The sequence below is a fragment of the Neofelis nebulosa genome, chromosome 7 (assembly GCF_028018385.1).
Source record: "Neofelis nebulosa isolate mNeoNeb1 chromosome 7, mNeoNeb1.pri, whole genome shotgun sequence".
Lineage (NCBI taxonomy): Eukaryota > Metazoa > Chordata > Mammalia > Carnivora > Felidae > Neofelis > Neofelis nebulosa.
In genome coordinates this window covers 89,921,988-89,937,132 of record NC_080788.1, presented here as the reverse complement: position 1 = coordinate 89,937,132, position 15,145 = coordinate 89,921,988, and positions in this window count along the sequence as shown.

The window sequence follows — 15,145 nt, the reverse complement described above, 5'->3', positions numbered from 1 at the left end:
AAGTGGTGTATTGAAACAACTGAATAAAGCATAGAAGATAAATAAATTTCTACCCCTTCACACATGAGGCACAAAAATTGATTTGAGATTGATCATAAACCTAAACACAGAAGATAAAATTATAAAACATCTATAAGACACTGTAAGAGTGTTATAGTTGAGGAAGAACATGGATTATGAATAAGAATTTATCAGCCAGAGAGGAAACAGACACACTTTAGAGAAAAATAACCCATGCAAAGGTACAAAAAATGTAAATTCATTGTATATTTGGGGAATGGGAGTAATCTAATGTTATTTCATTATTAAGTACAGTCTTGTACAAGTTGTTTTGCTAGGTGCAAAGGATAAAAAATGAAATTCCATGCAGTTCCTCTACATCAGAAACTGCAATTACAAGGGCAGAAAAATTATGGGAAGAATGATACATAATACAATGAAACAAGTTATACTGAAGTTATTATATAAAAACAGTGAAAGCATAGCAGTTAATACTGTATTAATTTCTTGCAAGTTTGTGAAAATTTTGTAAGGTAAACAGGTTGAATTTGGTGGCAGAGAAGAACACTCCATTTGGAAGAAATTACATGTGAAAAGTGCATACGTGAACAACAGTGTGGGCTATTCATGAAACCACTGATAACTGGCATGGCTGTAGGAAGCATGCTTGGGGAAAATAGTAGTAATTGAAAGGGGAAATGAACATGGGACATATTGTGAATGTAAGGTACACTGTATTAAGAAAAAAAAAGATACATTGACCATCGAATGGTCACTTTACATATTTTCTAATATTACAAAATCCTCTAATGGATGCTTTATGTTTCTTGCTTTATATATGAGAGAACAGGCTTAGGGAATTTGGGTGCCTACCCATTAAAGACAATTGTATCTCCTAGGAGAACTGTATTATGAAATGCCCTTGTTTATGCCTGATAAATGTCCTGTTGCTTTGTCTGAAACTAACATAGCTACTCCAGCTCCTTTTTGATTAGTTTTAGTATGTTCTATGTTAATATGTTACCCATCCCTTACTTTCAACCCACCAGAGGGTTTATATTTAAAATGAGTTTCTTATAAATATATTTGTTGGATTTTTTTTCCCACTCTGATAATCTGTGTTTTTAAATTAATGTGCTTAGACCATTTACACTAAAGTAATTATTAGTACATTTTTCTGCCCTCTCAGTTTTTTAATATTTGTTAACTGAGTGGCTGAGAGGTTGGAGGTGACTTTATTTATTTTCTAAATATTTATTTTGTGAGAGAGACTGCTAGCGTGAGCAGAGGAGGGGAAGAGAGAGAGAGGGAGAGAGAATCCTAAGCAGGCTCCCAGCTGTCAGCACAGAGCCTGATGTGGACATGATCCCATGAACCTGTGAGATCATGACCTGAGCTGTAGTCAGACACTTAACGAAATGAGCCACCCAGGTGCCCCCTGAACAGTTTCTTTTTTTATTTTATTTTTTAGTATTTCTTGCAGGGTGGTCCAGTGGCAATGAGCTCTCTATTTTTGCTTGACAAAGTTTTTATTTTCCTGTAGTTTTGAAGAATAATGTCACTAAATTAGAATACTATACTGGTGGGTTTATTTGCTTTCCACATTTTAAATATTTTACAACACTCTCTTCTTGCTTGCGTGGTTTCTGATGAGAGTTTGCTGTGTATCATTATTTCTCCATAGATAAGATGATCTTTTTTTCCTCTGGCTTTTTTCAATATTTCTTTTTTTTTAATTGAGAGTGTGCATGCAGCTGCACATGAGCTGGGGAGGAGCAGAGGGAGAGAGAGAATCGTAAGCAGTCTCCACATCCAGCACAGAGCTGATGTAGGGTCCGATCTCATAATTGTGGGATCATGACTTGAGCTGAAATCAAGAGTCCAATACTTAACTGAGCCAGCCAAGCACCTTAAGATTTCTTTTCAAATTGACCCACTTTTTTTTTTAATGTTTACTTGTTTTTGAGGGAGAGAGAGACAGACTGTGAGTGGGGAAGGGGCAGAGAGAGAGGGAGACACAGAAGCTGAAGCAGGCTCCATACTCTGCACTGACGCTGGGCTCGAACTCATGAGCCATAAAATCATGACCTAAGCCAAAGTCCAACACTCAATCGACTGAGCCACCCAGGCACCCTAATATACAACTCTTGAATGTTCTGTTTTGTTGGGTGTTTTTGTTTGATTGTTTGTTTTCACTGCTTTTAACATTTCAGTTTAGCAACTTCATATGGGTCTATAACTTCAAGCTCACTGATTTTTTCTTCATGTGTGTCTAGTCTGAGAAGCTGATCAAAGGTATTCTTCATTTCTAGCATTTTTAAAATTCATGTTTGTTTCTATTTCTCTGCTCATGTCACTCATGTGTTTTTTTTTTTTTGCATGTTTAGTTTTTTCCATTGAAATCTTTAACATATTAATCCAGTTATTTTAAATTCTCTAGCTATTCCAATATCTGTGTCATATCTGATTCTGGTTCTGATGATTACTTTGTCTCTTCAGACCATGTGTGTTTTGCCTTTTAGTATGCCTGGTAATTTTTTGTTGAATGATAAACATGATGTGCTGGATAATAGGAACAAAGGTAATAGGGCTTTAGTTTGAAGATTTCTGTTAATCTGGCTAGCAGCTTGGCTATGTTTAATATTAACTGTAGGTGCTATAGGTTTGAAATTTCTCTAGTTTTCTTGTTTTTGTCTGTCTTGTGTTTAGGCTCTTGTATAGATCCCTCTTTGGATAGGGTCCATGTTCTCAGTGCCTTAAGCTGTTATATTAGAGCTCTATTGATGAAGTGGTAAGTTATGGGATACAAAAAGCTTCCTATGGTCTTAAAATTAAAATCCATATTTCAGGAGACCTCTGTTCCTGGGCTGTGTCCTTCACAAGCATTATTTAACTTTTCACCATAGGTAAGACAATAATAGAAGGGGATGGAATTAGGAAAATACCCTCCCCTCAGGGGAAGTAGGCTGTGGTAGCCTTTTTCCCTTACAGTAAGCCTTTGCTATGGAGAATGTTCTAGGCATCACTTCACATGATTACTCCCCCCCTCCCACGCCCCAGGTCAGAGTCACTAAGGAATCTTTCTCAGATCTTTCAAGTGAAAACTTGGTGGGGTTCCTGGAGTTAAAATTCATAAAAGTATGGAATTCCCAAAAGTTCCTCACTTTCATTCTAGTCCATACCCCACCTCCAGGAATTCCTCAAAACTACATTTAAATGTCACTATCAGTTTATTACTGTATTGGTGTCTGCTCCATCCAGGACAGCATATCTCAGTTGTGACTTTCTGGATTTACCAGACTCTCCATATTTCAGGGTGGTGGTTTGCCTTGTGATCTCAGTTTTCTGATGAGCTCAAGAAAAGTAGTTAACTTTTGGTTAGTTCAGCTTTTGCTTATAATAAACTCTTTACAGGTTGGAGTTAAAACCAGAAATGTCCAGCTTAGAGATTTTAAATACCCACAAAATTACCATAAATATATTATTTCTCCTCCAAAACCATGACCTGAAACATTAGAATTCCAAAGTTTTACTATGACAGTTACATGATAACCTATTTTTTTATTACTTTGGTAAGAAAGCATGGAACAGAACTGAAATATATGAAAAGGGGGAGATGATAGAAAGTTACAGGAAAAGCAAACTCTGCAAGACTGTGAGGTAGGCTTGAATTAGAATGGGAAAAAAGACACTAGAAGTTAGGAAAAGAAGTTTAAATAAAGATAAATATGAAGTAAAATTAACTGGATCATTTGGTTATAGCTAATGAGGAAAGAGAAATTGAAGCTAATTAAGAGTATTCTCATTTGGACATGAAGATTCTCCAAAGCAAAGTAACACTTATATTCTTATATATCATTCTAATTGTCCTAAAGTATTGTCTTTGGGCAAATAACTAGTGCTGATGAATAATAAAGTCTTGAACTCATGATGTGGTTTCTCTGCCAATTACTTCTTCCTAAATCACCTTAAATTTGTTTTAAATAGAGATTCTAAAATTAATTCTGTGAGCCCAGTCACCTAGGGAATCTCATCAGTGTGTCGTCATACAACTGGCTATCAATGCAGGTTGGGCATGTATTATAGGTCAATCACCTTTGTATTTGAGCATATCATGTGTTTAGAATCCATGATAGAGACCATATTCAACTGTTTAGTATTAAAATTACCAAAAGATCTGAGAATTGTTCTTTTTTGGTTATTGCTATTGTGAGTAAAAACTAAATAAGTTTAGAAAACTTACTCTTTATGAGAAGTAGGTTGTTTCAGGTAGTGGTAACAAAGCCTATAGAGTCTCAGTAACAAACACAAAGATCGTTCTGGCCACCACTTCCAAACTCGTGTTAGACTTGTATGTCCCAGCACAGTAAAGGAAAAAAAGTACAATTATTATGCTCATGCATGCATAGCATATTTCTCTAGTTCTGGCTGTAAGCCTTTCTTAAAATATCCTAACTTCTTTCAAAAACCTTAAAATAATAGCAAAAAAAAAAAAAAGGCCATCATCAAAAACCTTTTATTCTTACAGAAATATTTAACACAACTGTTTTGTTTTAGTTCTGATGTTTTGGTTTTGTCAAACACAGGATGAATTTGGCCACTACCCTCTCACATACTCACCATTGGATCAAAAAGGTAATCCTTTTGCAATTTGCTCATGTTAGGCCTGGACTGATTCAGTTGTCATCAAGCACAAGATTTCCAAGTTAATTTTGACATGATTTGATTATAGCTCTATAACTATCACCTTCTATTAATAACTTATGTACATATCAAAACTTAGAAAAACATGTAATGTAAAATTTAAATTTAAAAGCCAGTTTTGATCTTACAATGAATAGCATCAGTGGAAATTCTTTACTTGAAACCCAAGAAATATGATGTCTGTCATTTTTCAAATTCCATTGTAATTATACCTTCTTAAAAGAGGCAAAAACATGATTGTTACCTATAACAGTTAAACTAAAATCCAAACAAAATATAAAAATAAGGGGCGCCTGGGTGGCGCAGTCGGTTAAGCGTCCGACTTCAGCCAGGTCACGATCTCGCGGTCTGTGAGTTCGAGCCCCGCGTCAGGCTCTGGGCTGATGGCTCGGAGCCTGGAGCCTGTTTCCAATTCTGTGTGTCTCCCTCTCTCTCTGCCCCTTCCCCGTTCATGCTCTGTCTCTCTCTGTCCCAAAAATAAATAAAAAAAAAAAAACATTGAAAAAAAAAATTTTAAAAAAACAAAATATAAAAATAAAAAATATAAAGAAAGAAAGAAAGAAAGAAAGAAAGAAAGAAAGAAAGAAAGAAAGAAACTACAAAACAAAGTATACAATCTACTGCCTTTCACCAAGGTTCAAACAATTGTAAATTTTAATAAGAGACAGTTTTCTGTATTCAGTGGAGTAGGAGTTTCCAGCTTTCTAAAAGTGTATTTATTCTATGTTTAGAGTTTCTTTTTTTTAAGTTTTTAAATGTTTTTTATGTTTTTTTTAAATATTTATTTATTTATTTATTTATTTATTTAGAGACAGACAGACACAGACAGAACATGAGTTGGAGAGGGGCAGAGAGAGGAGGAGACACAGAATCTAAAGCAGGCTCCAGGCTCTAAGCTGTCAGCACAGAGCCTGACATGGGGCTTGAACTCACAAACCATGAGATTATGACATGAGCCAAAGTTGGACACTTAACTGACTGAGCCACCCAGGCATCCCTATGCTTAGAGAGTTTCTAATTGCAATTTCTAACTGAATCTAGACAAGAAAAGAAAAAAAAAACAGAGAAGATGTCAGACAGACCTTTTCTTATTAGAAACTAATTGAACTAATTGCATTTGGTTAACTTCATCATTTGAAACACATGGGAAATGACCATCGCTGATGTGTATATAACACTAGAGTCTAAAATCATTTTTCCAGTAGTTACTCTGTAAATCATTCAAATCCAAATGAAGACCAAAAGACCATTGCAGAATTTCATTCAGAAGGTCATTCTATTGATAAAGAATATGAATCTGCATAGTAAAGTAACTTCAATGAAAGGTGGGAAGGCAATCTAAAACATTAAAATATTAACCCCAATCTTTCCTTTAATCTACCAAATACTATGCAAGTATATTTTAGTTATTATTTAGCTAACTGATCTGATGTATTTTTTTTTTTTAATGTGAACAAGTTCATGGGCATTAATTGCAATTTCAAATTTTCAACATTTTATTTATTTTTTTAATGTTTATTTATTTTTGGGACAGAGAGAGACAGAGCATGAACGGGGGAGGGTCAGAGAGAGAGGGAGACACAGAATCTGAAGCAGGCTCCAGGCTCTGAGCTGTCAGCACAGAGCTCAACGCGGGGCTCGAACCCACGGACCGTGAGAGCATGACCTGAGCCAAAGTCGGACGCTTAACCGACAGCCACCCAGGCGCCCCAAATTTTCAATATTTTAATTACAACATAAAAATTTCATTCAAATTATTTTAAAAATTGCAAATATATATACTTATATTTAACTACAGAGTTGTTTGGTACCTTTTCTTTTACTGGAACTCAATTGAAATGAATTGATGACAAATTCTGTTTTATATACTCCAGAGAGGAGATTTCTAGCCTCCTTTAGTTATTTATTCTAAAGTATTTCAATATTGATTGACTAGGACGTAGCACTTTTTTTGGTTTCATTTAGTTAGCATTTATGACCTAAGTTGTTTTAAAATTAATCTTCTTGTCTGTGTTTGTATTTATCTTTTTTCTTTTTTGTTGTTTTGTATATTTATCTTTTTAAAATGGCAACTTCTGTGAAAGAAGTGACATCTTCATTTGTTGATTAATTCAATCATTCATTGATACTTTCAAGTATTTAATAAGTATCAAATGTGCCAGAAATAAAGCTAGAAATTGGACTAACATAACGAACAAAAGAAAAAAAAAACTGTCTTTAAGATGAGAAGGTTTGTTTTACACTTTTTTTCCCACTAATATGATAACATTAAAAGAAATTTTCAAATATTTATTTTTATTTTTTTAATGTTTGCTTATTTTTGAGAGAGAGAAAGCATGTCTAAGTGGTGGTGGGGGGCACAGAGAGAGAGGGAGACAGAGGATCCAAATGGGCTCTGCACTGAAAGCAGTGAGGCCAAAGTGGGGCTCGAACTCAGAACTGCGGGATTATGACATGAGCCAAAATCAAACCCTTAACTGACTGAGCCGCCCAGGCACACCCCACTCCCCACATACTTAATTTTAACATATTTTTTTTAATATTAAATGTAATTTCTTTTCAATATTAATATGTTAAAGTCATGGGAAAAAATGACTTAAAATAATTAGTATGAATTCTTATAATTGTCCCAAAGACTAAAATTGAATTTGAACTTTCTGAAATTATTTATTCTGGTATTCTTTTAAAAATAGAGATTTAAAAAAAATAAAAATGAAAATAGAGATTAAATGGGTTCAAATTTTGATATTTAGTAGAAGAGACTTTGACTGGTTAGGTTACTTATATGCCTGAATAAATTAATATTTTATCTACTCCATTGTTATTATTATCATAATTATTTTATTATTTAATCTTTGGAACTACCATCTTCTTCAAATTATAACCTATTTAATAAAAAATAAAAAAATGTGACTTTTTAAGCACAATTGTGGAAATGGAGTTTCTTTTTTATACCTAGGAAAGGCAACAGAAATGAACTGGGGTGAGGTAATGGGAACTGGTTGTGTAAGGAGAATAGGACTGAATTAACTTAAAATAGAAAAGCAACACAGAAACTCTGTAGTCAGCTGACTGATAACTATTTGTTTAATAAGATAAAATTTAAAAAATATGCATACTTAAAAATTTTACTATAACCTAAAACATATTAATAAACATTCATTCACTGAATCTTTGAAATGAGATCAAGGCCTTTTCTTTAGGACTTCCCAGAGTGGGATTCTGCATTGTCCTTTCTTGTACAAAAGGTATTTATTCTACTTCCTCCTTGGATTTATTTAAAATTAGTTGCAAAGAAATTCAAATGCAGTATACTTATAAAATATCATAAATTTTTCTCCCCAAATTGTTATAATTCCCTGATCAGACTTAATTTGATATGTGTGTGTGTGTGTGTGTGTATGTGTGTGTGTGAGAGAGAGAGAGAGAGAGAGAGAGAGAGAGAGAGAGAGAATGTTATCTCTTTGGAATGATTCTAAAGGATTAAATTTAATTTCAGTACATGTAACAACTTCTTTGCATAATCAAATTTCATCAGTTTATGCAATAGTTAATGATTATAATTAGCTGACATTTGTTAAGTGTTTTTGCTTATTGCCAATTTTTCATATTAAACACTCTTTACATTAACACATTTAATCCTCACAAGAACCTGATGGCATAATTACTATTATTATTCCCATCTAGTAAATGAGAAAACATTACAAAACAGAGAAAAACTTTCTCAAACCATACAAGTAGCACATAGCAGACCAGAACTTAAACATGATTGTCAGACTCCAAAATCAGTGCTTTAGCCAGTGTATTATGCAGTCTTCTAACTATCATACATGGGTTTAGAAACAGGTATAAGTGACTCTTGTTAAGCATGCAGTTCAAAGGGAGGTACAGATGCATCTAAACGTTCCAAGGAGTAACCATCATCAAAAATTCAGCATACCATAAACCTTAGTCTTTATGCCAACAAACAGAATGTCCATTAATTCAACAAGCCTGTTAAGTGGAGGTTAGTTACACTGTAGAGATGCTATCATCTCTTGCAGAGATGCTAGCTAAAGGATTTATTTTCCTATTTAATGTTTAAAAAGCAAGAACTATGGCAAAAACTCCAAAGAGAGGACATATTTTTCTACCTATCTCCAAAATTATGTATTATCTTGTTTTAAATATCAATCCTCAGGAAATTGCCTTGAAGGAAAGGATGCAGGGTGGTTTTGCCGATAATTGGAATCAGCAAATCCCACAAAAGCAGCAACACAGGTAGATAATGTCTCCTCCTAGGGCATTTCCAGATATACTAGAGGACAGGCTAAGCTGCAGTAAAGAGATTTCTCTCCCTCATGTCCAAAGGTATGTAAGCAGTCCAACAAGAGTATGGGGAATTACTCCGTGAATTTCTTCCAGGTCTCTTCTATCTTTTTCTTTTTCCAGAATGATGCCCTTTCATACGAATTAAATCTGGCTGGCTAGCTCATATCTGCTTTCTAATGGGAAAGAGAAAGTGAAGGGTTTCCAATGTTAGAAATTTAATTGCACTATAATTGCACCCAACATTTTCATTCACCTCCCACTGTTCAGAATGTTTCAAATACCCATATCTATTAAATGGGAGACTGAGAATATTACCTGGATCTGGATGGCCAAGGGCACATCTTAACCCAGGGAAAGCATATTATTACTAGTGGTAAGAAGGAAGTAGGTATGGACCATAACAGAACCATATGCTAACTCATTTAAAAATATTTCTTGATAATTACTACACGTTAGCCAAGGAACCAAGCATTGAGAATATAGAGATGGAAGATACAATACCAGCCCTGGTGGAGATCACAGACTAGTGGAAGAGAAAATCAAGTAAGGGCAATAAAATATAGATGCTGCAATGGGTAAAGACAATATCCTAAGAAGATGGTTAGGAGATGGACCAAAAGAAACTTTTCCTGAAGGAGAAGATAAAATAAATGAGAGAGAAGGAAGGGGTGGAAAAGTGGAGAGCCTAGAAGATCCTACAAAAGTTTGGATTCTATCCTGCAGGTTACTATCAGTTATTGAAGAATTCTTAAGTTAGAAAATATGATTATCAAAAACACTTTTAGAGATATTGGTTTGGTGATCTCCCCTCTATAGGGAGAACAACTGGGAGGATGTGACATTGGAAATAGGGAAATTTGATTGAGGTAATTTGACATTTAAAAACAAATTATCTGGTGAATGGATAAAGACGATGTGATATATATAATGGAGTTATCACTTGGCAATCAAAAAGAGTGAAATCTTGCCATTTGCAGCTACGTGGATGGAACTAGAGGGTATTATGCTAAGCGAAATTAGAGAAAGACATCATATGACTTTACTCATATATGGAATTTAAGATACAAAACTGATGAACATAAGGGAAAGGAAGCAAAAATAATATAAACACAAGGAGGGGGACAAACATAAGAGACTCTTAAATATAGAGAACTGAGGGTTACTGGAGGGGTTATGGAGGGGGATGGGCTAAATGGGTTAGGGCATTAGGGAGGACATTTGCTGGGATGAGCACTAGGTGTTATACATAGGGGATGAATCATTAGAATCTACTCCTAAAGTCATTATTTCACTAAATGCTAACTAACTTGGATGTAAATTAAAAGTAAATAAATTAAATTAAAAAAATACAGATACACACACACACACACACACACACACACACACACACACACCTGGGAATTACTTGGTGTCAAGAAGTTTATACCCTTAATGGTTCATTATATGAGCAACCAAAGCAGAACAGTCTTCTTCAAGGATGTTTGAGGAGAAGATTTGGGAGCATGTCAATTACATAGCAAATGTATGTCTGAGTCAATCCAGTCATCTTGCTCCCCAAATGAAGCATGGCTCCTACCCAAAATGAAATGGCTTGTTCCATACAACCTGGAACTGTCTTTGAGTTTTACTCCTTCCTTATATAGTTTTTTAACTCTCCTTGACACCACACATTTTTAACTTAAAAATATCTAGAATATTTAGAATCAAAACATATCTTTGCAACTACATTGTAAATATGCTGTTAACAAAGGCCAAAGAAAATCATGAAATAATGCTAAAGCCTTTGCAGACCAGCCCTCTCCAGTTCCTTGTCCAACTTCCCTTTGGTGAGATCTGCTTTCCCCCCCTTTTTTTTTCTCCTTAGAACTCTGTACTCCCTTTTTAATCCTCCACTTTCCTCTTTAGTAAAACTTCATTCCTGTGATTAACTTTTCTTAAAGCAACTTCCTCCCAACCGTAATATCTATACTACATGAATACACAGCAGTGTGTTTATTGGAGTCTGATTTACTCCCTCTAGAAGAATATCACCATGAAGGTGCTTCAGAAAAGCAGCTCAGTGTGGACCTTTTGTACCTTTCCAGATCTTCATGTAAATATTAGGAAAAAGTAAGACTCCTCCCTATTTCTGTCATATTTTGGCCTCTACTATGTAAATTTGAAACATGACATACACATATACAAACACAAACATGCAAAGATTTTCTGAAATTAAAAAACAATCTAAAACCATAAGAAAAATATTTTTTTCTAAAGGTAATATAACTCTAAAAAGGTTACTCTTGCTTACAGTGTAGATAGACTTTTATAACATTTTTGTAGAGCAGTTTAGCTTTCCAGACTAGGTCCTAGAATTTATATCCTCCTAAGCAGGAGAAATCATTAAAGTTTGTTCTTAAGGAAATCATGTATTCGTAGTACTCTTTCTTTGTAAAATAACATACAAAAACCTTGATATTTTCTTTTTAAAATAACCTCTTTAAGATAGTATTGCCCCTCTTCAGTTCTCTGTTAAAAGAAGAAAAATAATTGAAAATCTTATGCCTTTCTACTGATAGTCCATAGCTAGACTGAGGATCGTGTTTGTTTGTTACATATTATAAAATATCTTAGTATTTTAACGCCATACTTCAAGGTTAATGTAAAATATTATAAAGACTTAAAGTAGGGTGCCTTGGTGGTTCAGTTGGTGAAGCATCCAACTCTTGATTTTAGCTCAGGTCATGATTTCACGGTTGATGGAATAGAGTCCTGCATCGGGCTCTGCACTGGCAGAGGAAACCCTGCGTGGCATGCTCTCTCTCTCCCCTCTCTCTGCTCCTCCCCTGCTCTCTCTCTCAAAATAAATAAGTAAACATTAAAAAAAAAACTGTAAATGATTCTGCTTCTTTAGCAAGAGTAAGAATAAAGCCCACTTTCATGTAGTAAATATCCTAGATGTTTCATATACCAAAAGAAGTAGTTTATAAGATGCATGTGTTTCTTTCTTCATAATACCAGTAAGGATCACAGAGGCTTCAAAGCTGAACAATGGTGCTTTGGGAGACTGAAGCTTCAGTAAGCTGTAATGGAGTATACTTAGCTAATCATGGTGTGGGGACAACTGAATATCCTTATCCAAAAGAATAAAGTTGGGGGGCGCCTGGGTGGCTCAGTCAGTTGAACCTCCGACTTAAGCTCAGGTCATGATCTCGCGGTCTTTGAGTTTGAGCCCCGCATCAGGCTCTGTGCTGACAGCTCAGAGCCTGGAGTCTGCTTCAGATTCTGTGTCTCCCTAGCTCTCTGCCCCTCCCTCGTTCATGCTGTTTCTCTGTCAAAAATAAACATTAAAAAATTTAAAAAAGAGAATAAAGTTGGAACTCTACTTAATACCATGTTCAAAGTGCAACTCAAAATGAATCATAGGTATAAATATAAGAGCTAAAGTGGTAAAACTCTTCAGGAAAAACAGGAGTAAATTGTCACAACCCGTTAGGCAATTGTGATATAAGAAATGAAAAGTGCAGCAATAAAACAAAAATAATTATAAATTAGACTTCACAAAATTAAAATATTTTAAACTTCAAACATCAAGAAAATGAAAATATAATCCACAAAGTAGAAGACGGTATTTGCTAATCGTGCATCTGATAAAGTTTTCATATCCAGACTATATAAATACCTCTTATACTTCGATGATACAGAGACAAACCAACTAAAAATTGGTTAAAGATTTGAGTATTTCTCCAGAAAAGATGTACAAATGACCCATAAATACATGAAAACAAGCTCAAATTATTAGATATTAATAAAATTCAAATCAATCACAATGAGATAATAGTTTATACCCACTACCATGGATATCATGAAAAAAATAAAACAAATAACAACAAGTATTGACAAGGATGTGGGGATATTTGAACTTGCATATATTTCTGATAGGAATGTAAAATGATGCAACCATGTTGGAAAACTGGCAGTTTCTCAAAACAATTAAACATAAACCCAGTAATTCCACTCCTATGTATCCACCCAAGTGAAATGAAAACATATGTCTACACACAAATTTGTACACAAATACTCACAAGCAGTATTTAGTAACAGGCACACAGTGGAAGCAACAGAATATTTATCAGCTGCTGAACAAACAAAACCTAGTATACATCCATACAATGGAAAAATACTCAGCAATGAAAAGGTGATACATGCTATAATATAAATGGTCCTCAAAAACAAACACCACTACATTAAGTAAAAGAAGCCAGTCCCAAAAGCTGACATGTTATTTACTGATTCTATTTATATAAATGGGCAAATCTTAGAGAAAGCAGGTTGGTAATTATCTCCTGCTGGGAGAAAGGGGACTAAGAAGTGACTTCTAATGGGTATGAGGTAGAAGTACTTCTAATGGGTACTTCTAATGGGTATAGGTATTAGAAGTGACTTGTAATGGGTAACAAACTAAATTGCATGCTTGGGGTGCCTGGGTGGCTCAGTTGGTTAAGTTTCAGACTTCGTTCAGCTCAGGTCATGATCTTGTAGTTTGTGAGTTCAAAGCCCCACAACAGGCTGTCTACTCTGCCTGCTTTGGATCCTGTCTCCCTCTCTCTCTATCCCTCTCCAACTCACACACTCTCCCTCTCCCTCTCTCTCTCTCAAAAATAAACATTTAAAAAATTGTATGCTTAAAATATTGAATATATGGTGTGTAAATTTTATTTCAACAATGAGGATTAAACAATAAAATACTGCTATTTCTATCTTGGTACATTATAAAATTCCTTTCCCTCCCTCCTCATATATCTGTCCCTGACCCATTGCTTTCTGTAGTGCTTATTTGTTGACTCAATATAAATAGAAATATCAATTTATTTTAATAGACTATAGCACTGGTACTCTGAAAAAGGGTATCAGGGTAGTAATGCCACAAATAAAAAATAAAAATAAAGTGCAAAGATAATGCAAAAAGCAACTACATAAAATAATACTCTTTTTTCCCAAAGATTGTTTTGTTCTACCCCTCTGTACCACCATCCTACCACCACTAATATTCATGATGTTCAAGGAAGAATGTTCATTAGTTATTGGACATTTAAAATATTTTATATGCATCTTTTAAAAACAGAGTAAACCTGAGGTTGTGTGAAGCTAATGGACTTAAGAGAACACATGAAATCAAATTGCACTTTCTCCTGAGGCAATACAACTGAAAGGCAGGGGGGTAATACGTGCAATATAGAAATTTAGATTCTCCTTACTCCAGTTAAAATCCAAATTAATACCTCCCCCCAAGCCTCCAGGAACTATCTCATTTTTCTGCCTTATAATTCTGCTACAGTTCACCTGATGAAATATATTTATAGTTTATAAAAGAAATGAAAGAAACCCCATAGGCTCTCTTTTATTTTTAAGTTTTGTTTTGGTTCATTAATGCTTTCCATCTCATTTCTTACTTTCCACTGGAGAGTTTTGCCCAAAGCAATTTTTGACAAATAAATAAAGTTGAACAGAGCTCATTTCCTTATATCATTTTTAAATGAAATTAAAATAGACTTAATATTTGCAGGGATCACAAATTTAGAAAATTCTTATGATGACATAGTTGTGATTTACTAAATTAACATATTTCATCCACAGCTATACTTAAGAGACAGAATATTCAGTAAATTACAATTGCTTTTATTCTTTTCCATGAGAAGTGTAATTTATAGAGTTCTAAGGTTAATACATTTTTGCAATCCTTTTAATAGAAAATATCTGCTTAAATAGTAAACAACTTTAAATTCATATGTCATAATCTTTCAATCTTTGAATACAGAGAGAATCAAGGTGTCGAGTGGTTGAGTGGCTGACTCTTGATTTCAGCTCCAGTCATGATCCCAGGGTCATGGGATTGAGCTCTGTGTTGGGCTCCGTACTGAGCATGGAGCCTTCTTCAGATATTCTCTCTCTCTTTCTCTCTCTCTCTCTCTCTCTCTCTCTCTCTCTCTCTCTCTCTCCCCCTCCATCACTCTCTCCTACACTCTCTCTGTAAAATTAAAATTAGGGATGTCTGGGTGGCTCAGTCAGTTAAGTGTCTGACTCTTGATTTTGGCTCAGGTCATGATCTCATAGTTCGTGAGTTCCAGCCCCACATCTGGCTCTGTACTGA